Here is a 26,186-nt window from a genome sequence, read left to right as displayed (position 1 = left end):
GGCCGTACAGCAAAATACCTCTCCAGGGGGAAAACGGGCCATCAAAAAAGATAGGATACTTAAGGGGATACACAACGGCCTCCTTAACAGCGGTTTTACATTCCTCTAGGCCTATAACGTCATCCCAATGTACATTTAATTTGTTTACTATGATCTCCTGTGACGATACAAAGATAAAATGGCATCTTCTCTATATTAAGTAAACGTTACGTAATTTGATATTTGAAGCGTTACTGAAATCACGTCATCGTCGATATACGTTGAACGGTTTATCGATGGGAATTTTATCGTTTAAAAGCTTTACGATACGTATATTAATCGAAAATAACTTACGCATGAGATGTCCTCAGCAATCTTTCGTAATTCCAGATTATCTTAATAAAGCTTTTCAATGCATTTCAATATCTTCAATTGCATGGATTGTTCCATTGGGACGTTAAATAGCTCTTCTGATGAACGTCCATCACTCTCATTGGGGAATAGTGACGTCACTGTCATTGCGAGATTAATATGATTCGTATTGTCATCAGTTATCTTCTGCTGTAGATTTGTCTCTTTCACAGGCTCACTTCTCGCTTCTTTACTAACAGATTTGGCTTTTGTCTCAATACTTCTACAAACACTGGATCATATTGTAATACGATACGTTGAATACGATACGTTGAATACGATACGTTGAATACCGTTTAATATCGTTAAATAATTTAAATTCTTACGTTTTGCTTGCATTTGTCACTTCCCTCGTCATTTCCCTTCCAGTTATTTTCTTACACAATATGGGATATTTTTGAAATTTCATCTTGTAATAATTTTCATACTCTGCAACGATAATTTCCAAATCGATGTTGTCGCAGACCCGATGTTCTGGAGATAGACGAGCTTCCCGGAATAATACATCGCTAATGTCTATATACCTAAAGAAATGTAGTTTTTAATTAATTATAGTTTTTAACTGATTAAAAATATTTTTCGCAATGACTGAACACTATAAGATAACCATCAAACAACTGTTTTATCTCTAGGTAAGACAGGCAAAAGAATGTATTTACTATATAAATCCTCGAAGATAATTTCTTGTCTTCTGCTCTTTAATTTCCAATTTTTAGATGGATAAGAATAATTTGAATTTATATTTCATATATTTGTTTATAACTAGTTAATCTACATTATCGATTGAGTTATTCTTAACTACTGAATTACCGATGTCGAATTTTCAAATTTGGTTTCGCCTTCTCTTTCCACGATGTCCACTGATTTCTATTTCGATTGGTCACTGACACTATTCAAGAGAATTGGAACTAGGAATATATTTTAATTATAATATACTCACCCATTGTGTTCCAAATAATCACATACAAGGTATAATATGTTCCGATGACGTTCCGAAATACGACTCTCCTCCTAATATAATTATTTTTTCATCACAATAATATAAGTTTTTTCATGTAATTTTTTGTTACATTTGCGAATTCAACGAGTTACACATGATTTTTCATGAAACACGAACGTTAAAAATATTTGATACAGCCTAATTATAAAAATTGTTAGAAGCAAAAGTCATAGATACTATGTGCGAGTATCGCATGAAACGAACAGCTATTAAGAGAACTGCAGCAATATTACAAATCAAATAACAAAACACACTCGTCTGTGACGTGGAAATTCTAAAATCTAAAATCTAAAATCTAAAATCTAAAATCTATAATATTCCTTACCTTTTTTCGCAGATTATAAAATATCTTATTCATACTACCTTGCATCGATAAATCACCGTTCATAGTGACACTTTCAAATCGCCTATCGTTTCTCAATGGATACGAGAATTTCCGTTTATTACTTTAAAAACAACCCGTCCATTACGTTTCTCTTAAAAAATTCTTTCAACTCCGTTGAAAACCGAGCATCAAACAAGAGACAAACGATTTGTTGCCATGGAAATGTTTGGTTCACACATAAGCAACGCACAAATATAATGATAGAATAGCTGAGTGTGTGTACTGTATAGTAAGATGGATGCAACATGGAAATAGAAAGAGAACACCATGTATAGATACTTCCTGTCCTTGTTTAATCAGGCATGCACACTAGTGACACTGACGCTGCTCGTATACCTCTGTTACATATTTCCTGTACAAGTGCGCGTCATTAGACAAGGACGGAACATCCTCTCTCTACTTCTCTATCGCGTTTTTAGTTCGCTCACGCGCTCTGTACTTATATCTATTACATTTCCACCATAAGCAGCGGCCGTGCAGTGACTTACAAAAGTTCCGAACGGTTCCATCCTGGGCGGACGGTTAATTGCGTTCGGTACTTCGAGACAGGAAGGTGAGTACAGAATCGCTCCTCTTAGTACTCTTATTAGAAGTGTTATCATCGAATATAAGTTTTTTCAATAAATTCTTATCGTTTTACAATCTTTCTAGAATACAATGACGTCAGCAATCGATCATTTTCGCGAATTTATTGTAAATTAATTGGGGGAATATCTGGAGTTCTTTATCGGTTTCGACTGTAAAATCAGCAACTATTCGAATTTTTCATTCATAATTGTGACGTTTTCGACTCTTCCGTTGCCAAGACCCTCTTGAGAGATTTTTGGCACGTTCCATCACCCTTGTTAAACGAGTGCACATTGGTGGATATATTGATTTCAAAAACCAATACGTGAACGAGGTTTATTATCTCACTGGGACAAAGAAATCCGTTTTATTCGCGAATTTTCCGTGTTTCTTCTTAATTTTCGTGAGTGTCTGGCGCGAAGCATTATTTGAATGAACTTTTCATCGTTCAGATTATATTTCGTTTAAAAAGATTGAAATTGATGTCGAGAGGAAATGAAACAAGGTGCTCGGGCATTCCATCGTTTCCCGGGGAAAGAGAAATATGAAAAAAACGGTCGTTCTTCCTTCTGCCATTTTCGTCCATTACCAAAATGGTATGACCCAAATGTCCCGGGCCGTGAATCAATCAAGCGAATTTTGAATAATTTTTGAATAATATCCAGTTAATAATTTGTGAAACAAATTAATTTCATTTTATCGTTGGAAACAAATTAGTTGGATTTTTCTTTCTTTAGCAGTTTTCGCCGGAGTTGACCTGACGTGCTACTTCAGTTTCCATCATCGCTTCTCGAAACTTCCAACGTCCTTGGTGTTGGAGTCTCCTTGCCCAGGTGAGTACATAGCTTCTAGATACTCGTCGCTGTTCATCCTTACGAGCCTCTCGAGCTTTAGTTGTCAATTGTTATCGTTAAAGGAAGAGAAGCTCGCGACAGATGTTATCGAACAAATCGTTTGTTCTCGAAAAGTTCGAACTTGTTCGTTGCGTTTGAATATATATGGACGGATGCCATTTTTCATGACATCTTCATGATTTGTCATGTCGTGAGTATAGCTTTGTGATTTATGTGAAATTTGACCACTATACCGCGATAGAAAAATATTTCCAATGAATTATAAATATTTTACATTGTGAATTATAAACATTTGTTAGAAATTATATCGTACTTGAGGTGAAAATGAACCATATATCTGCTTATGGAATACGAGGTAGTAAATCATTCGAAACATAATAACGATTAATTAAGTACATATACAATAACGTTTACGAATGAATATTGCGAATTATTGTATGGCTTTAATGCGGTATTTAATGTTTTGATTGCGGTCTTTGAAATGGTATCATAGGTGCTGATATAATATCGCGCGAAAAAGGAAAGACCAGTGGTTAATATTGCATGTGCACCAGTGCGTTGCGCTCGTCGGGGGTGGTTTTGACGCCGGTGCCGAGGAGAGGCGCAGAACGTGTTCGATCGACCCGCGAACGTAGCCCGTGCTCATACTGCGACAGAGTTCGTTTCAGTTAGGCTCAGTCGCTGTTTGTCCGTCGACAGCGTATAATCGCGTCGGCCTACGATTCCTTTTTTCTTCTTGTTTCTTGCGAACTCTCTCGCAACAGCCGTTCTATACGTACGCCGCCAGTATATTGCGTGATCATCGTTCCCGTTGCTTTCCTTACCCTCTCACGTCCTTCGAAGAACCTAACCCCTTTGGTTTTTCCTTGTTTGGAGGGAATTCATCGCTCGGACACATGGACTGCGAAGCACGAGGGTTGATCGAGGCATCAGCGTGATGTACTTTTCAGGTTTCATATTTTCTCTATGATACTTTCTAAGGAGAATTTGGAAGATATACATTTTTAGGAAATAAAGGTTTTTATGGAGTCATCGATAGGTTAGAATTTAATTAACTCTCTTACAACAGGTATTCCAATTTTTTAATATATAAATTTAGCTTCCTCTATGGTGTTAGAGAACATAATGCGGGCATTTTATGATATAACGAATATATTCGTATATATTTTAGTTTATTCATTCGTCAAATTTCCCTAGTAGGCCGGCCTGCAGTTCACATGCAGCACTTAGTAAAAATTTGTTTTGTTAGAGGTTGGCCATTCTTCTTGCTATAAAAATATCGTGAAGTCATATCATATGATAAAGCACCTTCTGAAAGCTAGATGCTCGATAACGAGCCTAATGATTCTCGGTAGTTTGTAATGTCAAGCTTTGAATTGGCGAGATCGCTCTGCTGTCAAACCGCCGTCCAGCGGCGACCACATTCTTTAACCACGTTCAAGGGGTATATCACGCTACAGAAACCATCAAAGGGTTTGCAAGTTAGTTGCCTTTTAGAAGTGGGGCAATTGGTTGTTACATGTAATCCGTAGTTGCTGGCTGTTCTCCTTAGTCGCCATACATCATAGAGACGACAGTTATAGTCGCCAGTTGTCCTTGCTAATGGTTGCTTGTTGTCGCTAGTTAGTTCTCGTTATCGTTATGTATTCCATCAATCACGCGAAATTTAACGTATGGAAATTTATTCTTCTTTATTCTTTCTGTAGGGAGATTTTTTAAGTCGAGGAAAATATAGAATATTTTAAGACGACTGTTTTATGATACAACAAAGTGGAAAGACGATTTAATTTTATAAAGTTTAAGGTAATTTTTTAAAAAACTTCGAATTTAAAAGATTCAAATAGATATCTTAAACGTAATTAAACCCTCCGTATCGTAAGAAATTAAATGAAACTGCGCAACAAAGTTAATACATTTAATGTATTATTTTAAACATTTATTTAAAAACATTTATTTAAAATTTAGCATTTGTCAGTTCGTTACATCTGCGGTAAAAGTTGTAACTACGAAGAAGCTTAACATATAGTGCGTCTCAAGACGACAGTAAAAAGTATTAAGAGATTTTTCGAGATTTTTTCTTTTAAGTTTCCAAGTACTTTTTCTATTTAACTTCTTTTTTTTTTTGCATTTTCTAACAATATTCGATAAATAGAGACGAAATATGACAGTTCTTAGTTCGGGGATTTATTGGTTCGAAAGTTACTTCAAAAGTGTTTCTGGAGTTCGTGCGGTTAATACTTTTAAACTACTGAGTACGACTTATTCCGTATGGCTGGACAAATCTTTGTTGATACTGTAAGCGTAACTGGTCCGGATATTGTCTTGTGGAGATAGAAAAATACACGAAGTATTGATTGAACTACATATTTTTTTAATTCTTTTTTAATTCTTTTAGGTCTTCATATATTGATAATAAAACGATATTCCGCTACTTTGAGCATAATATAGTAATGTTTAAATAAATAATAAAATTTACGCATTTCGTCTTCATGCGTCGATAAGAAAATGCAAAAAAAGTTAAAGAAAGATGATGCGCAGACGCGAAGTTTAGTCAGCAGTAATATTTAAAACCTCTAAAATATATTGTACACATTTATTTGCAAATAAGCTCAATGAAATTGAACTGTAACTGTGTTTCCAATAATGTCTTCGATGTATTGCTCGCCATTATGTCGGATTAACAGCTCTAAGTGATCGACCTTAATCACTAAATGGCGGCCGTGATTCAGTGGTATAGCTTTACATATGACGGACATCGCAGGCGCTTGTAAGACGTCCATTGTGAAACGTTTCCAATAGCACCGTTTATGTGATGGTGAAATCTGAATATATATATCGCTGAAATATATATCGCTTATCACTTGAGTCTGACACGATCGTTTTTAAATAGAATCACAATTTTTTATTCTTTACAAAATCAGTCTTTAAAGATTATGTGCAAATAAAATAGATAAATAGATAAATGGTTGTACAAACTTATAAAACAGATATTACAAGTATATCTAAATAAATGATATATTTATAAATTGTAATATTTGATCTAAAGTTTAAATAAATAAAAGAGATACTCGTGACTTACAATAAACGTATTTTTTTTTTCAATTTTTAAACAAAGCAAAAGTGGATAACAATTTTTCAAAGTGTAAAAATCAACACAATGGTTGGTTTCTTTAATTAATCAATAACGTATAAAGTTAATTAATGTCCAGAGTGGTTTGTACATTTTGTATTTCGCCGTATTTCAACGTTCGATGTGTAAATAGAACTTGATGCCTGAAATATCGAAAAAATAATTAAATCCGATCGTTCCGTCGAATTTGCAAATTGTATACTCGTGTAAAATCGAGTGCGCTTGTGTATGCTGATACGAAAAGTGGTAGTATATTTTTCCTTTTTCGATTATCGTTATCACTTTTTGTGTGGAAAAATTAATTCCGTGAAATGGAAGTGCAATCAATACGGCTTATCACGAAATAATAGCACAACGACGGTACATATTGGTATTGACGTCAGCTTCGCAAAATTTCTCGAGTATCGCGGTCGACTATTTGGGTTAAGAATTCAGTTTCAAGGTTCTACAAGCACGAGTATCTTATGGATATGAAATTTTCAGTGTACATTTTAATAACCATATTCCATATTGCATGCTGCGGTCCAAGAAAAATCCGCAGTTAATATTCTGCTAATCCCTGCTGCTTTTAAAGACCATAAGTAGTCGTCCGTAAGGTTTAAAAGATTTCGAGTAGATTTGTATTACGTATTTTATCTTCTAATTTTTAAAGAGAGGGTCGTGTTTAATTAATTGAAAATGACGAAACTGTAATGTGACATTATTATCAAATATTAAACGTGGTTCCATTGGGTACTTTTATGGTCTTTGCGAGATATATATGCATTATACGTTGCTACTAGCAACGCGTAGCGATGAACGATGGAGAGCAGTACCTTCGTTATCTCGTCTCGGTTGTGTACATATCAGTAATGCACAGTACTCGTACTAAATATCTTACAAATTCCATACAGATTTTCAGATTAGTTTCGAATAATACCAACACGACCATGATAGTCACAGTACAGTATTAAATGGTGCCACTATGCATAATACACTCCTAAAATGTTTCTACAAATATATTTGTCCGAATATTTTTGTCAGCTACTATATCCTAACCACGATTTATTAAACAATATATAGATTTAAAAAAGAATATATAACGACATTACTTGTTTAGGCTAGATTGGTTTAACTTGTATAGTTTTAGTAACTGTGTAAGATCAAACAAGAACTTATCGTTAGTTTGGCGAGATTTGATTACACGAAGCAACATAATTGCTTTGAAACTCAGGACAGAAAACAATGTCAACCGGTAGACGCGTTTGTCTGGTGAACGTGTAACGCGTGAATAATAGATAGCGACAATCACGCGAACGCTAGTTACAGTTGACTTGGCTTACATTGTAGCATTCAAACTAGAGTATACGAGCCGTAAGCACTATTGAAAGTTCAAAGGTCGACTAGTGAGCTTCATCCTATCTCATTTTTTAATCAGGAGATGGATCGATTTGAAATCGTATTGATTTCGAGGATTATTATAGTTCTGTGGAAATTTTAAAGCGTGGTTTGTCTAATCTTGTCTCGTTAGCTACAGACTCTTTGGCGAGCAGCCTGAAACTTGATCCAGTTTCGAGAAAATGAAAAATTCGTTTCTTCTCTTTGCTTCCCTGTTCCTTCTTTCCTCCTTTTTCCCTTTTTACATCGCGTTAAGATCCGTTAAATAATATTGACTGCCGTGGACGCTGGCTGAGAAGTGCACTGTATAACTAGCTTTAAAATCACTGACGTCGATGAGGACAAAGGTAAGTTAGAGGGTCATTTATCTGAGCTGGTGTTATTCGACCTGAACTCTGCAGCTTTTCAGAGCTTCTTTCGTTTTTCTTTTAAGAGCAGAGATGTTAATTGGTCTCTTGTTACGTGTAAGAAGTATGTACTAAAGCTTATTTATCACCAATTGGTTGCTCAAAGTCGAGATATACATACCTATATTATATTAATACGTTACAGAAGATTACGCGTTAGTTAGCTTATGAGAATTTATAGTGTGTCACAGATCACAAAAGCAGAATGACTACTTTTTCATAAACGATATATGTATATGAATTGAAAGTTTAACTATTACGTCACATAATAGTATCACTTCTCTCGATAAACGTCGTCGAGTGCATATTGTTAAAGAATATTAGCCATTTGAATTCAATAGTTTCGAAGATACTAATGCTTCTGTGAAGTTTTTGCAGGCTGTTAATTTTTTATTGAGATACTACAAATTTTAAATAACTTCGATTAGAAATAAAAATCACATTACATTAACGCGTAGAATGTAACGTAACGTAACGTAGATAATGTAAATATAAATTATATTACAAGGAAACAATACGGGTAGGTAATGTGAAACATTCTGGTTAAAATTGCATCCTTTGAAGGCTAGGACACACAGTACTTACGAAGTAGATTAAGTACCAAATGGGGTACTTAAGAAAATTCATGTTGTCATTGTTTAATAAACATCTTCAGCTAATAGCTTTCTGCAAAAGCTGGTTTAAGTTATGCTAGCTTATTCCTTATTAATTGCAATTATATTGTTCGTATCTCCTAGAGGATTAACAATCCATTTTTATAATGGATAATAAAAGTAAATTCCTATTAGGTTGTGCCAAGTTTCTTTCGTTTTATAAAGAAATGACAGTTATGTTATTCTATATTATTTTATATTAAATTGGAAAAAGGTGGATCACACGTAATTCAATAAAATAATATAAAACGAAAAATGTTGTACATCTATTACTTTCTTATAAAACGAAAGAAACTTTTGGAACAACCTAATATTTCTCTACTACGACGCTTCTACAGTGCTAAAATATTTGATAAAAATGTTAAGAAATTCTAATATTGATTTAAGCGTATCGATTTATCTGCTCTTCATATTTGATCAAACAGAAATTGTTAATTATGATTTCCACTTAAAAGCGGATTGCATATTATGAGGATAAATTATCAAATTCATCTCTAATATACACATTAGAGAATCATTCATAGCCGCAATCCTGTTTACCGCTAACATTGCTGGTACTCAATAATTCATTAGGTGACTGCTTTAGCCGCACAGAATACACCTGTAAATAATTAATCGCCATTAATATTCCATCGACTTTTGAAAATCCCTCATGTGATCTATTTCATGCGATGAGAATATGTATAAATTGAGATTGCGATCGACCATCCTCAGTCGGATAAATCGAGTGATTCAAATTATAACACAAAAAAAGTTAAAACTAGTTACATTATCTTTTTCAATTTTTATGTATTATTTGGCGGAAGAAACTTTGGTAATTGGTAAGTAAAGTTCACCTCCTTAATGTTAATGATTTTAATATGTTATTAAGCTCAAAGTTCTAAGGAATTTTCTATATATATATACATATACATAACTGTGTGCGTATATATATAATATACGTATAACAGCCAAAGTTCAGCTCTCAAGTGTACGCAAAACTTTTATGTTCATTTTACGCTATACCAGTATGTTTCATGAATTTGTTTGCTAACAGTATCGAAACAAATAACAAGCAGAGGACGAGCTATTCATGAATTGTTTTGCCAGCGTGTACGCTGCCAATATTTTCTATTTGAGAAAACATACTTGTTGCTATTGCAACTACAAATATTTTTACAGTCGACGCTTTTGCCGTGAATCATTGGCTAACATGTAAAATCGAGAAAAAACATGGTTTATTGTGATGGAAATGTGGAAAACCGCAAAACCGATATAAAAGGGAAAATAAAGGAAAGGAAGGTAGGGATAAGTAGAAGCTTGGGGCCAAGTTTAATTCACTGAAACCGAGCTGCTTGTATTATCACAAAACAAAATTGCCAGTACGTCATTTCCGTACTCTCGTCCTCGCGAAAATGGTTTTGCTCGTTAAGAAAAAACGAAGAGACAGGGAAGAGAGGAAAAAGCAAACGGAGAGCGCTTTAAAAAGCTGGCGAACCGTGTGTTACCACAACGAGACACGCGGTGCTATTTGTCGCTTTAAATTGTGTCGCAACTCGTTTTTGAGATCTTTGCCAGGGACGCGTTAAAACACGCTGCAAATATATTTCTGGCTTTTCTGGGGTTTAACTGAAATATGACAAATAACGTTGTAAAACATATGTACTTATGACTTACAGAGTAATTGAGTGTACAAAATATAATAGCCAGCGATTTAGGGCTTTAAAAGATCAAAAGAAAAGAAAAGAAAAGAAAAGAAAAGAAGAAAGATAATATGTTGCGGCAGTTTAAGTCGATCTAAGAAAATAGATAACGGGAGGGGGGGGGGCGGGCAAAGCTAGTTAATCTGGAAAGAATCCAAGCGTCAATTTCAAGCATTTACAGAGAATCAAGCGGGCTGATTAAGGTCGTGAGTTGAGCAATTATCCCGCGTTAGGTTCAATCAGGTTAGTCCCACGCGAAATTGATCCAACCATGCGAAAACGAGTGTATTCTGATTTCTGTTGCAGATACTTCTGGCTATTGCAGTACTTACGTCACTGCAAAACTTCTTTTCTGATCCGCATCTGATCGCATCTGATCTGATTACAACTAAGAAGATGTATTGTTGGAGATTTTTTTTGAAAGTAATCATAATTGCGGTCTCCGTACCGCCTGTCCCTCTTTACGCTTTTCCGTTAAAGAATGGTAAGTTGATACTGATTAATTATGCGATCGAAATCCTATATAATGGCTACAAAAAATATTTGCATCATTATTCTCGTTTCCTAATGAATCGCTGTTTTAATCAAGTTTTATATTGCATCAAATTTCTGTAGTTACACGAAAGTACTAAATTATAGAAAACTTGATATGCACGGATTTAATTAACTGATAAAGTAGTCAATATATAGGCATTATTATTTATTATATTATATATTATAGGCATTATATATTAGTAATGTATATATACACTTTTGAATTTTAGCCTTCTATTATTCTTATATCCTTTAAACGTCATTTCAAGCTACAAGCGACTTTAACTCAAATAGCTCGATTTCAAGTTCTAACGTATACTGTAAAGCATACTTGCGAAGTGAAACAGTAAACACGATATGAAAACTCTCTCCCCAGTAAGAAATCGAATATCCAATTTCAATCGTGCTTCATCGATGAAGCATCAATGCTACGTAGAAGCATCGTGGCAGCCGCAATGCGGATCCGTTGAACAAAAATTTCCTGGCACGATCGTTTTCGTAACGCTATTAGCCGTTTCAGTATCAGGGATGTTTTAAAAATCCGTATCGGATTGTACCATGAAGCGCAATAGCGCTTCGTTTATTTATTTACGAGAAGTGCCGATCAACTCGATTGCACTGCTCTTTTTTTTTGTCGAAACATACCGTTCAACGCGTTCACGCTTCACTTCATCAGCTATATCAGAAACGTTACACTAAAGAGTCAAAAGGTTGCCAAATATTCGTGCTTTACCTTTTGTTTGTGTGACGTTCTGTAATTGGTTTTCCAATTCAAGAGGTAATTTATACATTAGTTTTTTCTTTATTTGGTTTACGATTATTTGAAAGAAAAGTAATTACGAGAGGAAACTCTGATAGACTAGCGACAAGCTACGTTCGGAACCGAGCGCGTTGTGAATTGACAATCGTAACCAAACATCGCGACACAGTTCACCACACTACGCGTACAGCATGATCACGCTGAGTGGCGTTGAAACGGTTAACGTAACTGCGCGTACGACCGTCGAATGGCAAAGATATTCAAGCTGAGAATCGTTTTCAGATGCTACAAACGGCAGCTGTGTTAACTTTCAAGGAAAAACCGTTCGACATGCTCCTAAGTTTGTTGGCGGATTTTCGGTTTGCAGTCACTGCATCTGCTATAATTCGAGGTCGGACTGGTGCACGTCGATCATATGCTACCCGCCCGAAGTGAGTATATGCTCATTACTTAAACACTTAACACAACCAGAGAGAAACTAAAGCACACCGTTAACGCTTGCACGCTGGTCGTTAAAGCACATGCTACGCGAATAGGGTACACAGCGATTCATCTAACTTGCCTTGAATTACTTTTACAAAGAGAAACATGGACAGGAATAATTTTTTGTTACGAGTCGTTTAATTTATTCGTTCGTTAGAACGATTGGTCTGACAAATTCAAAGTCTTGTTCCGTATAAATATTTTTAAACAAGCACGTCATAAGCTTTGTATATTTTTTTTATCGCAACGAAACTGTTCAGAGAAATGTTGAAATTATTAATTACAAAAGAAGACATTTACGTTGTAAAAATGTTAGCGAAAACATTTGTGAAAAAGTTACTTTGTTATAAATTCTACAAAAAGAAATATTGAAAATCACGCCCCATTTATTCAGTTGCACGTATGAAAAGTATTTTGCATTCGCGCAAAAAAATCCCTTAAGGATACATATTTTATAATAATTGGAGTGTCAAAGTTATTACGCGGATTGGCGTACCTTAACCACGTGCCTTTTAATGAAACTAGGTTATTCATTTGTTATTCGTTCCTAACTTTCAACTTTATGATTTTTGCGGAATAAAATTTTATATTCCGGTTCAGTTTATAAATGATTCATTTAGAATTTAATAAAATTAGAGTTACAGCAGTGCAATTTAATAAAGAACAAATAATCATTTGTACTTTATTAAAATGTTCTTTTAGCGTCTCGTTTTAATATTTCTCTAATAATATTTTGTTAACCGTTATATTTAAATGAAGGTTTTCAAAGCAGAGACGTACTTTAACGTAGGAAATGGACGTACATTTATAATGAGAATTCAGAAGCAAAAATATTTCATACAAAAATAAATATTCCCCATGTGTAAATAGCTACGTTATGACTTTTATATGTATCTAACGTTTTTCCATGCAAGGTAACGTATATTTGCTTCTTCGCTTCTTCGCTTCTGAGTAGTAAAACCTGGCATTCATGCGGCTGATAGGTAGTTACGCGCTGACAACGAAAAACATAAAATGAATAAAAAGCATGAGCCATCCTATAAAAAAAAATAAAGCTGCTTTTATCTTTCATTACATATTCGTCAGAATATTGTTAATAAATATTTAAGTTCAGATTTCATAAATTATGAATTTAAATAATGATTTAAATAGATGCATAGGATTGGACATTTATTTATATATGTATCTGTGAACGCTTTTTGACATAAAATTTTTATAACGACTAAAATGACATATTCCGATATTAAATTAATTTGATGAGAATAAAAACTGAATTTTTTAAACGAGATTTTGTATGAAGTTACATTTATTGGGAGAAATTCATTCTTTTATAATATGATAAAACGAGACTCATAGTCTGTATAAATCATTTCATGGAATATTATGTGTATGTACATGTGTTCTACGCTTTTATTATAAAAATGCTAAATGAACATAACGATCAAATGCATCGACAAATGCATTGAACATATCGATTGTTATTTTGAAAAATTGATTATCTTTTATTTGTTTCGAACTACAAATTGATTGAGACATTCGTGTTTGCTAAATTGCGAATTTAACGCAATGAAGTCGTCTGAATCCCTTGCTAGCATGTAAATATAGCGTCGAATTAACAGGTCAATTACTTGAGGTTGGAACTGAAAGAAAGAGAAAGATGGAGGAGGTCTTGCCTTTGAATGCTGGACACTTCTAAAGCCCACAGTTCGCTGAAATTGCCAGAGAATTCAATTAAATGGCAAATTAAACCATTGAACTGAATCTGTTTCCAATCGTGAGCTTGGAGGTTCTACCCTTTGAATTTTTAAACCAGTCACCCTTCTTTTGTACGTATGGTAACGAATATAATTCATAAACTAATGAAGTGTGTAATTCAATTGAAAGCTCTTTTCACTGAATTCAGTTTAGACTAAGAAAAATGATATAATAACGAAATTATCAATTTACAATTTATAGAGCGTATACTTTATTCGAAAGTGAAGTTTATTACTGCAAATATTAGTTGGCTATTTATAGCCTGTTTGAAAAGGTGATTTAATTTCGATTGATTTTCGATAAGTTTTTGTTGGTTTACTCAGGTTAATTAATCTCTAATAAAATAGAAATACCAATCCGGTAGTATAATTGCTTTCTTGCTTATTACTTTTTTACTAATTAGCGATGCACGATTCCAGACCAGTAAATATTTTTCCATCGGGAGAAGTCAGGTCGAGAGATGCAAGATTTATACGCTCGTTCTGTCAGTTATCCCAGTGTCTGTTACGCGATAGAAAATGAACGAACATTGCTTGATGTAGGCCACCGCTTTTTTTCTATCCTTCCGATACCATTTTTCTTTTTTCTTTCTTTTTTTTTTGCGAAACACTTTGCTAGTCGTGAGAAGCAGCAATTCCCTTCTGCGAATCAATTACGGTTCACGAGAAATTGTATTATAGCCTGGAACGTATTCAAATTATCTTCAATTATTCTCGGCTGTTTCCATTTCCATTCGTCTCTTACGTAAGTACTCGTTTGATGTACGTACATAGTGAGACAATAATCGTTAACACCTTTAATGTCTTCAGTATTATAGAATAAGACGCGAAAATACGTTGAAACCTGACTTTTAGATTCGCGAGACTCTATAAGGCTTCGAAAGTCTCTTGTTTCAGGCCGAATAAAAAATTGTAGATGAAGAATTACATTGCGAGGTCTGTTAAGGAAAATTTTAAATCGTATCGTTGTAATAGGATTATTTCAGCGAGGGAAATTACGTGTTGCGTGCGAAGCCACGAGCTTTCTTTCAGGCTAATATACATAATTGTCCTATCGAATTTTCCATCTAAACCGTTGCGCTCACACGTGGATTTTGCATTTCAATTTTCTTACTTACAGTCCAGTCCAGTGAGACCAAGTTAAATTTTTCAGCCCTCCGAGGTAGAATATGTTTTATAGAGAGACGTACAACGCCATGAAGGGGAGACAGATCAATAAATTGGGTTATCTTTAAATTACTGACAATCATTTGATCGACGCGGTTTCACCGACACCGAGTCCCCCGGCAACGTCTGTCAAAGCTTATTTACCGATACACTGAAATCAACCACAATCATTTTACCGACGTCTTCCTTTGCTGACAGTTATTATACTCGCTGTCATATGTTATCGTTGATTATACATCTTTATTTACAAATTCGTTTCCGTGTATAACGAAACAAAGTAACGGGGCACTAATTAGTTGAAACTTTAAGACAGACCAGATATCGGTCATCGTCCGTAAATACATTTATTACGATCGTTTAAAGTTTAAAGAAACACCGTTATAAAATCGTAATACGAGACAAAGCGATTCAGAACTCGAATTCATTTGTTGGAACGACGCCATGGGCAAAAGTAGATAATGGAAAATTTAATACGATACGATTTAAAACTTTCTTCCAAAGACCATTTGATAGCGCCGACGTAATCAAGAGTGTGACGATATTGCCAGAGACGTTTCTGCAAATAGAAGACTAACTGATTTACGAATTGCCGTAACACGATTGCCGCTGGTAGTATGGTTAGTAATCGCTTTATTGAATTTTCGCTTGATGTGACATCGTCGAGAGTTTCTAGCGAAATTCTTCTCCCTGTAAAACTATGTTTCTACAGCAATGGCTGTAATTTTCGAGTTACCGTTTGCGAAGAAATCTTTTTCTTTCTTACGTGTAATAGATTATTTTTAAGTTTTAAGTTTTAAATTACATTGGTAACCTTCTATAATTTATTACTCGAAGGTGGTAATTTTTTCTTAAATAGTTTGTTTTTCCTATAATTTATTATAATATATTTTACTACAGAATCCTCAAAAACATGATGTATGTATATATATCCTGAAATATTATCAGTCTATTGTCAAGTTATAGAACATTATGGAAATTGCCAATTAAAGTCATAAAAAACAAAAAATAAGGAAGTTCGTTAAAATATGTGATTTTCCAATCAAGATATAGAATTTATTCGAGTAATATAGATTACGGTAGAGATGGTGACGGTAACAATGAGTGGACTGACTCTTCGTGCGAAAACAAATTGGAAGCGCAGAGCGATGTATTGTTTCAGCGAATATCGATTTTAAAGCACGGTTTTAAAGTACGTGTGCGTTTGACTAGGTGTGTTAATTAATATTGCTGTCTGATTTTCGATATGTAAATACAATATTTACATATCTTTAAACTTATGATAATTGAACTAACAATTTTTTTAAATTTAAATTAATATTTATCCTTTTAAATGCAACAATTTTTTTTAATAATAACTTCACGCGTAAGTCAGCTGCGCACATATTTGATCGTTCTTTAAAGCTTGAATCTCTGCGAAGAGAAAAAATCTTTCAACCAACAAGAACTGGTTCTACGTTTTCTATCCATTTTCTTCCAGATAAATCTCTCTATCTAAAATCCTTATTTCCGTATTTCCTTGAAAAGGTTAAAGTCGTTTTGTATAAAATCCAACGTAGAGAAGAAGGAAGATCCGCAAAAGATTCTTTCAGCTTTCCCTATGTTTGAGCTCGAATCAAAGCAATCCTATTCCCAATAGGGTGACTATGCGTTTAACTTCTCATAGAATCTCTCTGATTCCGTGTGATACCTTTGGTGTTTTTGAAGTATGTAATTGATGTCGTAACGTCGACGCTTTGCAGTGCGAATTCAATTTTGAGTTGCAATTTCCCTGTTTGCGTGGCAAAAGCATAAAAAAGCATAAAATCGATAGCGCACCTTTCGATAAACACGTTTTCTTTGCTGATGGCGCACTGTAAATATAAATATTTGAATAAATATCGCGAATTTCATGTTGCTAAAAGATTTATACTATTTATTCGTAAATAACTGTTGGATATGTTTAAGTTGAAACCACTGCATTAGGTCTTTTTTCTTGTTTAAAATTATTTGTATTGGTAAATTGAATGAAAGTTCTAACATGTAATTTGTTCTTCTTTTATAAATAGTTTACAGAGGATAAAGCGTGGGTAACTCACGACTGTCGCGATCATGACACTATACATACCTATGTATAGCACGTATACTAAGCTAACTAAAATAGCAAGTCAGAGAAATGGAAACTTAGGAAAATCTAAAGGAAGATAAAACGTTCGAGCCTTGCCAGGAATATAAGATGCTAAGTAATCTTCCTAAGTAATCTCCTCCAGCTTTTTCTAGTTTGATCAATAATTATTAGTACATGTTAGGAAAATAAATAGAATTTTTGTTCTCAAGCGAGGTATAATTTAAATTTTGTATGTACACAAAAATGTTAAATATCTGTAATAAACATGGTATAATCAATTTTTTTACATAAAATTATATTGTATAGGCTATTGTTATTTAAACATTTTAAATTGGATGAAGGAAAAAAATGACGCAAATAAAACGTAGGACATTTTAATTAAAGAGACTAATATAGAGATTTATCTACTTAACTGTGATTAAATCATCTCCACTTAACGCTCTACCTCTTCTATTAATTATGCTTCGTTAAACTATGATTACAGAGGATGGGTTTTTTGATAAAATGACATTCTGACAAATATATATAGATCGATATATATAGATATAGATAGACAAATATATAGATTCTTACAACAGTAGTTATGAATGAACAGTAGTTATTGTATCAATTCCGTTCTTCAGAAGCTTCATTTGTGAAAAGACAATTCGCCAGAATATGGATTCACTGTAGTTATAGCTATAGGATTTCAATCTAGTTGACAGACTTGCTTTACGTAGAGAATATCTGTCTCTTGTTCTACCTTATCGCGATTCTCTCCTCATCTTATACGCTTTGTCGAGCAAAGTAATATTGGCATATATCTCGGCTCTGGTTACAATCATTAGTTTCCGCCTAAACGGTTAGAATCACATAGCTCGCGCTCTAGTCTCGTTTATTCAACATTCAGGCCATATGGTCGCATGCGACGAGTTTTATGTTAATTCCGACCGATTACAATACCTTTCTTTCGTTTACAAGGAACGACGAGACTGGCAGTTGCGTGATTTCCAATGCAAAAGCCGCGATATCTGCACGATAACCTAACCTCAACCGATTTTGTTGTACTATTCTTATGTGGACTTCGTTTGTACCACTTTCGTAACAAAAATAGAATACGTAGAACACAGCATTCCGTTATGCGATATTGTCGATTCCTAACATCCGAAAAATCAGAGATAATTATTTCCCTACAGTTGTACATTTGTGTGAAAAATTACGAACGTAAAGTTGTTTGGTGCATGCACAGTCCTCCCCTCCCCTGCATTTGCGTGGACATGCTAGAAAGATTCACTTTTCCACGGTGAAACTGTATGTATTATAATTTCATTTTTACAAAGGTCGAACATCCTACTATGCATAAATTTAATATTAATATAAGCAGGTTTCGTGTTAAGTATTACATCTGACGTATAAGCACACGTGTGTACGAGCCTTGGTTTTAAATGTCTTATAGTAGACACCGAAAAGATTATTCAGTTGGATATCTGACTCAACATCAATATTTTACTAGGAGATAACATGTTAAGAACACGTTGGTGGATGGCATGGGAGATGATGAATGAAGACATACTTCTGTGAGATACATAAAATAGTAGTCAGAACGTATTTTGGCGCTTGGGGACAGTGATACTGTCGCTGGTGATACTGTTATACACCTCCATTTATAAACTTTCGAAAATCGATGTGACCTTCAAACTTTAGTGTATTCTGTTTCACAGCACAAAATGTTTCCGAAACGTACGTTTATTGTTACAATGAACTTGACTAATGGCTCTGAAATACTATCCTTGAAAAAACAATGGGCGAATTGGAGCAAAGAAAAGAAGGAAATATACAAAGACCTTGTTGGTTCGTAAAAATAAAATATGCTACAGGAAAAACTTTTTCCAACGGATTGAGATGCGACAAGCTTTAAAAGCTATGACGCGAATCGAGCGTTTGTCTACAAAAGCGCATTTTCGGTGGATATATAGATATACATGTATATGTGACGAAATATACTAAAGCAATATTGACCCTTTGTCGCTGAAAGTATCAAACTACAAAACTTCCTTTCAAATTTTCAGAATAAGGAAATCAGGATCATGATAAATAATTGGAACATAATTAAAAATAATATATCTTCTCTATAAGATAATGAATACATTGGTTCATTTAATTTTTATGGATATTCAAACGCTTCTGTGAAATAAAACGTCAAGATTATAGAGTATAAAATTCATAGCTATGAAATAACTAAAACTCTGATGTATTATTAAAGATATACGTTAGGTTGTATGTAGTGATACATACAAAGATTACATGTACAAACCCATAATTAACACAATGCTACCGCAACTATTCTGCAATCTACCTTGCCCAAAACACTCTTCCAGTCACCTCCAAACTCTTCAATTCTCTCCACCTAACCACCCACAAACCATTCACAAACATGCAATTCTCGACAAAAGAAGAACTTATCGTCAGTTGTCCTTAACATCTCGTTCATTCATTTGGTCCCTATCCCCCTATTTCCTCCCACTGCGATGATCGCACTACATTTTTCCACGTCTCTATTCTATTCTCTGGATGACCTGAATTCTCGAGCAGTCGAGTGACGATTGATCTGTACAATTGATCGATTTCTGTTTACTACAGCCATGCAGGAAATTTCGCCTTGGAAAACGATGTTGTGAGTTTGAATGCTTGGACCACGTAAAAAACATTACTGGAACTGGTGAAATTTATATCCTTGAGGATAAGATATCCTCCAGCTCCTCGACTCATGAACTAACTCTACTCTGGGCGATGAGCTCAATGGTGCTGTTGCGGCTATTCTAATTTTTCAACAAGGATCCAGATGGCGCCGTTGACGAAATTCAATCATTATAAACGTCAACGATCAACATCAGCCATCAGGCAATTTCATATTTGTGACTTATTTCTTCTGTGTTATTTCTTCTAATTTTATTGTTAGTTCTTCAATTTGTATTCCAAAAGATTGAACTCTTTTTACGTGCGTGTGTGTTTTTCTTTTTTTTGTAACTCGTCGAGTTGCAATTCTAATTTTCGCACTTCCTCCTTCATGTCCTCTATGTGCTTCTCGAACTCTTGTGTCGTCCTGTCTTTGTCGGAACATTCTACTTGAAGATCAGCGAGTTGATGCTCGGGATCGTAATTCAATTTTTGGTCGTTAGCAGTAATAAGCTCACGTAACTTCACTTTTGAACTTGATCTTGTTTGGTCTTGATTGTGTTTTCGTGGTGCTTGTGGTGTTCTAAAAGTAATCGTCACGTTGCTTGCATTTTTAGTGCACATTGATACACTGCACTCTGCAGTTCTGTCTGTACATTTTCTTCTTTTCCCTTACTCCTCTTTCTCTTTCTAATGAATTCTTTTTATTCCGTAAAATAGTTTTTGTATATTCAATTTTGTTAAGTGCAATCCTTATTTCTGATAACTTACTTTTATTAGATAATTCTTGTGAAACTTCTACTACATCTTCCATATCATTTTGAGTGCGGCTTCTACCTTCAGTAAATTTAATATCTTGAACCGTATCATTAATTTCAATAGCTCTTTCGGTATCAAGTAAATCGCACTTATTATTTAATATACCTTTTGAATTGACTTCTGTCTCTGTATCTTCTTCGAGTTTTCTTCGTTCTTCTAATCCACCCTTCTCATTTTCTAGGATCTTCCTTGTTGTTACGCCGCCTAAAACATCTGCACGCCAGCCCGCGCCAGCTCGCGCCACCGGACAACAACCGGCCTGCGTAACGTCACTTCGACCCTCAATAAACCTAAGGACCCACCATAACTTTCACTTCCCTGTATTGTTTCGCCATGTGTCTTCAATCCGTTTGTCTTGAAGAATTTCTAAAGCTTAAAAATATTCTCGAAACACAGTCGGTTTTTAGAGAGGTCCTTGGGTTTATTAGGCGTACTTAAAACACGGAGAAAGCGGGTATGCACCCATTAGGAAAATCCGAATAGCCCTCTAATAAAACAAGCTATGTTTTCCTCACGCACACAGTCATCTATCCACCACGATGGTAGGAGACTTCCTACTCATCCCTTCGAGCAGTAGTGCAGGTCATGACCAATCGACACCGCGGTTCGTTACCCTCACTTTTCCTAACGAAAGTGGGAACAACGAATCCGCGTTCTTTAGACACAGGGGCACACCCACACCGAACTTTTCTTCTGTATTAGAAAAAGAGCGACAGTCAGTCTAAAAACTAACGCCTAACGCGGCAGTCTACACATAGCGCGAGAGTCGCATACTTCACGAAAATCTTTTGTCGGTTCTCGGTGTTGTCGAACATACATCTTCTCTCCTAAATATATTATAGTGCTAAGTCCATTAATACATTAATTTCCATTATAAGAGCCCTGCTCTAGCGTACATATCTATCACATCTTCGTGCGACAAGTTGTTGACTATTTATTTCTCTACGTCAGTGTAATCTAAGTGTTGGAAATATATAATTTATAATTCAGTGAATCACAGTGTTATACAAACTCAATCACCCCTATTATCGTCTCTCCTCGCGGTTACGTCTCCCCGCAATTGGTCGGAATTTACACTTGTATTTTCATCTTTTTTAACTTCGACTTTATCCGATCTCCTAGGTCTGCCTCTATGTTTCGCTTCATCAGTTGCTATTACACCCGTTACTGCATTATCATTTTCTACAGATTTATACCTATCGCTATCACTAGCTGTGTTCGTTAAAAGAACTTCCCTTCGTTGACGAACTTATCAGTTGTTTCGTTTTCACTATCTGAAATTGATTTTTGTTTAACACCTCTTTTTTCTTCTTTGGCAAATTTATTTTCTACATTTTCCGATGCCTTTTGTTTATTAATTATTTCAGACTTGTCTTCGATTAATTTCGTCTTTAAAGCGCTTCGCAAAATTTTATTTGTGTTTGATTGTCTGGTTTGATTATAAACAATTTCTTCAAATTTTGGCGAAGTAGCAGGCTTTGCAGCAACATTATAACGACTGCTCCGTTTACTACTATCTAACATAGATGGAGATGGATTCTTGTCATCTTTATTCTCTAAAGACTTCTCTTGTGTATTAGCATCTAAATTTCTCGACATAAGATCTGCTGAAGTTTTTGATTCTGTAGTGTCACACGCATTTTTCGCTGTCATCATTTGGTCTTCTTCTATAAGCAAATGTTCATTATTGTAAGCATTATCTCTTGCTTTTTGTATGGATTCTAATGATATATTTTGTTCAACGTTGTCTATTGATTTTGTATCATTTTCAGCAGTTGATTTACTAACTGCTTCTAATTCCTTCGTTTCAATTTGGTTTTCTTTATTTGTATCGCCGTCCAAAATATTTCTCATTGAAATATTATCCTTCTTGTTATGATCTTTTTCTGCTTCTCCTAAACTTTTACTTTTTTTGTCAAACCATTCTTGTAAATTTTGAGTATCTTGTGACGAAGATGGTGACAAATCATTATACAATACTGCAATATCTTCTTTCCTTCGTTTCACAGACTCTTTCTGGTATTCTGTTGAGCTATTGACATCAAACATTAAGTCTGTTTTAATGAAAATATAATCCTGTGAAGCGGTGTCAATTGATACTTTCTTTTCATAAGAATGTTCTACATTAGACTGCAATTCTTTTGAAAATTCTTTCAAAACCATTTCTTCATTTCCTACAGTAACGTCTGTTTTCTCCAAGCTTTTGTTCAAATTATTAGAAACTAAACTACCCTGATAACTCCGACTAGTCGCTGCTTTAATAGTCTCCTTTAACAGTTTTCTTAACTTGATTTCGTTCTGCTTCTGCATAGCGTCTAGTATGGCCCGAATACTTGGATCCACACCAGTAGCCATAGCCAAGCCGGTGAAAATTATCCTTTGTTCCGTGGTATATATAGGGTAAAACGAATGGTAGACCGCAGCATAGTGGTTTCCAACGATCCACACTTGTTCTAATTCCTCACTCAACGTCTTTCGTGTCCATTGACGTAGAAAAAAGTAAGTTATTGTAATATCGGAATATATTAAAGGTGTAATTTTGTCCGATTAATATTGGTTAAATGCGTTAAAGTGAAATGTTATTTACCTATTCAAGATAGCAAAGTAAACATACCATATAGAGGATTTACTACTGTTAACACTCGGTATTCTCGTATTCAAAGTATTTAACCAAATAATTTGGGAATCCAGCGGACGAGCTTGTATTTAATATGATTATATTTAATATAACAACTTTACTCAATATACGCGTAGGATTTTAAATGTCATGAGGGTTGCAGCGGACTCAATTTTAATGTACCTCGATATCTTAGCTTCTTATAATATCCTAATAAAATGTTATTTATCGATTACAATTGTCCTGTCGTATTTTATAGTGTTTGCTTTATAAATGTGAACTTTATTCAAAAAGAGTTCATCGATGATTATCCATTACAGGTTGTTAATAAACCTGAATTATGCACAAAGGAATTGCCGTTAATAACTTAAGATTCTCTGCCCGTCGTACAGGGTACATATAGTAATTATTCTCGACGATCGTAACGTTTAAGTCCAATTCGAGCTTATAGTCCCATGCGAGTTAAACAACGACAATAGTTTGAATTTCTATTTGTTCGTTTGTCGTCTGTTTATACCCGGAGCACCTGCTGTAAACCAATACAAAATTTATTAGATCTGTGGCGGATCGGTATCAACAGGACGCCGACAGGTCGAGGCATCAACGCGGCGCAACACCTCCCGGGCGATCCGCGGGTACCAACCGCCAACACTAGAGGGCTACGACGACAACGAGTCTGTCTGTCTAACTCGCTAGCGGTCGAATATACGAGCGATTGATATAAATACCGCACCTAGCGAGACTCCCTCTACGTCTAAGGCAGGGACTACCGGGCATAGCCTTACTGACGAGTCCACCGGTAGTCCCGGGACGAAACGCACTCTCACTCTCTTTTCATCCGCCTCAGATCTATAAATAACACATATAAAACTTATTAATTTATAATTAATATAAAATAGGAGAGCACGAAACTTCCTATTTTATGGATATGTTAAATCTTTGTAAAAAATACCATATCATTAGTATCATTTTAATCGTTCTAAAGGATTTAGCCGCATAAAGCTGTGACCCTTGGAAGAATCGATGTTCACGCGTGACAAATTGAAATTGTGCGAAGGTTCCGGTACGAACATCACAAGCCGAACACCGATACCAGGGGCACAGGCACATGTTCTGGGTTCATTATATATTTATAAAGGGCTGACGATTCAGTGGATGGTCCGGGTAAATTTAAATTGTAAATGAACGCATTGCTGGTTTCAAGTAAAAGCCTGGATAAGAGCGGATATGGTATGAGAGTCTGTCGTGGAAAGGGGAACAGGCCGCTTTTATTTGTAAAGTTTGAATCTCCTCGATATTGAAGATGTTGAAGCTGCAAGTATGTATTTCATTTTAATCAATTCGAGACCGAGATTTAATTGTAAGACGATACCTAGGTGTCGGTACGATCTGAATGTTTAGTTGGAATGATTCTGTGTTTTACTCTCTCCAGGGTATCCTTTTCATACTTTGATTTTAAATCGATGACAATCTTAAATAGTATGCCTCATATTTTTAAAATATAAAATTATATACTATGTTATTCTATAATGTATTATGTACAGTTATATATATATATATATTATATTATTTATATATATATATATTATATTATTATATATATGTATAATAATTCTATATTGAAAAAAATATGAAATTAACATGATATATACATTACTACATAAGTTATATATAAAATATGTATATTATACCCTTGCCTACTGACTGATATGAATTTCTTTCGGTCTCGAATGCGTTAAAAGAGAGCGCAAAGAAGTCGAAATTACTTATTGTAATTAGTAAAACGACCTCTTTAAGTCTTTCATCGAGACAGACAATCTACAGGTATTAATCGACCAATTTCTCCAAGCTGATAACTTCGAATTGATGTTTATATATAAGAAGTGTTATGTGTTAATCTGTCTAAATGTTTAAAAGGTGTTATAAATTAAATGTTGTTAAACGATACGTAATTGCCTTTTGATCGTAAATTTTACTATCAAGGGGTCTTTTATGTATGCGTAATCATTGTGAATTATAACAATTTATGTGATCGATATTAAAGGTGTTTAAAAGCATATTATTATTATATATTATTATTCTATATTATTATTCTCCTATATTATTATCCTATATTATTATAGCATTCCTATATTATTATAATATCCAATTACATGTTGATACACAAGATATACAGATTATTATTTATAACGTTTTGGTTTTCTTAATTGAGTCATTCATTTAGTACAAATGATAAGAAATTAGTAATAATTCACAAAAAAAGGATATTATAGTAGAAATATTATAAAAAAACATTTTCTGTTTTAGTGTAGAGTTACTCCTTCTTACAGACAGTGTCGTACAAATCTGTACGTCTCTGAGAAAATGTAGGTATCTGAGCCCTTACTTCCTCAACAACTTTTAGATCTGTTAGAAAAAAGAAACATACGAAGTAATAAGTAATGCTTACTAATAAATTCAACAAATACAGAGGAAGATGGCTAAATCGATAAATTAACGAGACTAAAAATTAATTACATCATGGGTCTCTCGCTTTTAATTTTAAGCTGTAAATTACCGATATCGGTGACTGCCATATTCTCTTGAGTTTCCAAATCGTAAAGAATCTTTCCCCAGGGATTGGTCAACTGTGTATGCCCCCATGCGACGTAACTTGCTGAAGGAACACGAGCCGGTGATATGCAAGCAACGTATAATTGATTATCATTCGCTCTGGAACGCTGAAGTAATGACCAGTGCAGTGGTCCAGTGGTCATATTGAATGCCGCTGGATATATCAGCATTTGGCAACCTAACCCAGAGAAGCAGGAAATATGAAGCCACCGAATACCAATTAACTTCGTAGTTG

The 26,186-nt window shown here is 34.6% G+C and overlaps 4 long non-coding RNA genes across 8 annotated transcripts; 2 read left to right on the top strand and 2 right to left on the bottom strand.

The window, feature by feature from the left end:
* Positions 1–6: 6 nt before the first annotated feature.
* Positions 7–2,084, bottom strand: LOC117213453. 2 transcript variants are annotated; one of them, XR_004488661.1, is made up of 4 exons: positions 1,331–2,084; positions 717–914; positions 334–622; positions 7–157 (listed from the first exon to the last, which is right to left on the bottom strand). It is a non-coding gene; the product is annotated as an uncharacterized LOC117213453 (long non-coding RNA). The 2 variants fall into 2 exon arrangements; XR_004488662.1 differs by having other exon boundaries at positions 7–111.
* Positions 2,085–2,119: 35 nt separating this feature from the next.
* Positions 2,120–3,283, top strand: LOC117213450. 4 transcript variants are annotated; one of them, XR_004488658.1, is made up of 2 exons: positions 2,120–2,328; positions 3,083–3,283. It is a non-coding gene; the product is annotated as an uncharacterized LOC117213450 (long non-coding RNA). The 4 variants fall into 4 exon arrangements; XR_004488657.1 differs by having other exon boundaries at positions 3,080–3,283; XR_004488656.1 differs by having other exon boundaries at positions 2,120–2,938.
* A 330-nt stretch (positions 3,284–3,613) lies between these two features.
* LOC117213451 lies at positions 3,614–4,639 on the top strand. The gene is made up of 2 exons (XR_004488659.1): positions 3,614–4,112; positions 4,266–4,639. It is a non-coding gene; the product is annotated as an uncharacterized LOC117213451 (long non-coding RNA).
* An 18,727-nt stretch (positions 4,640–23,366) lies between these two features.
* LOC117213452 lies at positions 23,367–25,936 on the bottom strand. Its single transcript, XR_004488660.1, has 2 exons — positions 25,896–25,936; positions 23,367–23,867 (listed from the first exon to the last, which is right to left on the bottom strand). It is a non-coding gene; the product is annotated as an uncharacterized LOC117213452 (long non-coding RNA).
* Between the last annotated feature and the right edge of the window lie 250 nt (positions 25,937–26,186).

Source organism: Bombus bifarius, unplaced genomic scaffold (assembly GCF_011952205.1).
Source record: "Bombus bifarius isolate JDL3187 unplaced genomic scaffold, Bbif_JDL3187 scf7180000009103_frag, whole genome shotgun sequence".
Lineage (NCBI taxonomy): Eukaryota > Metazoa > Arthropoda > Insecta > Hymenoptera > Apidae > Bombus > Bombus bifarius.
The sequence above is the reverse complement of the archived record's forward strand: the minus strand, read 5'-3'. Positions and strand labels throughout refer to the sequence as shown.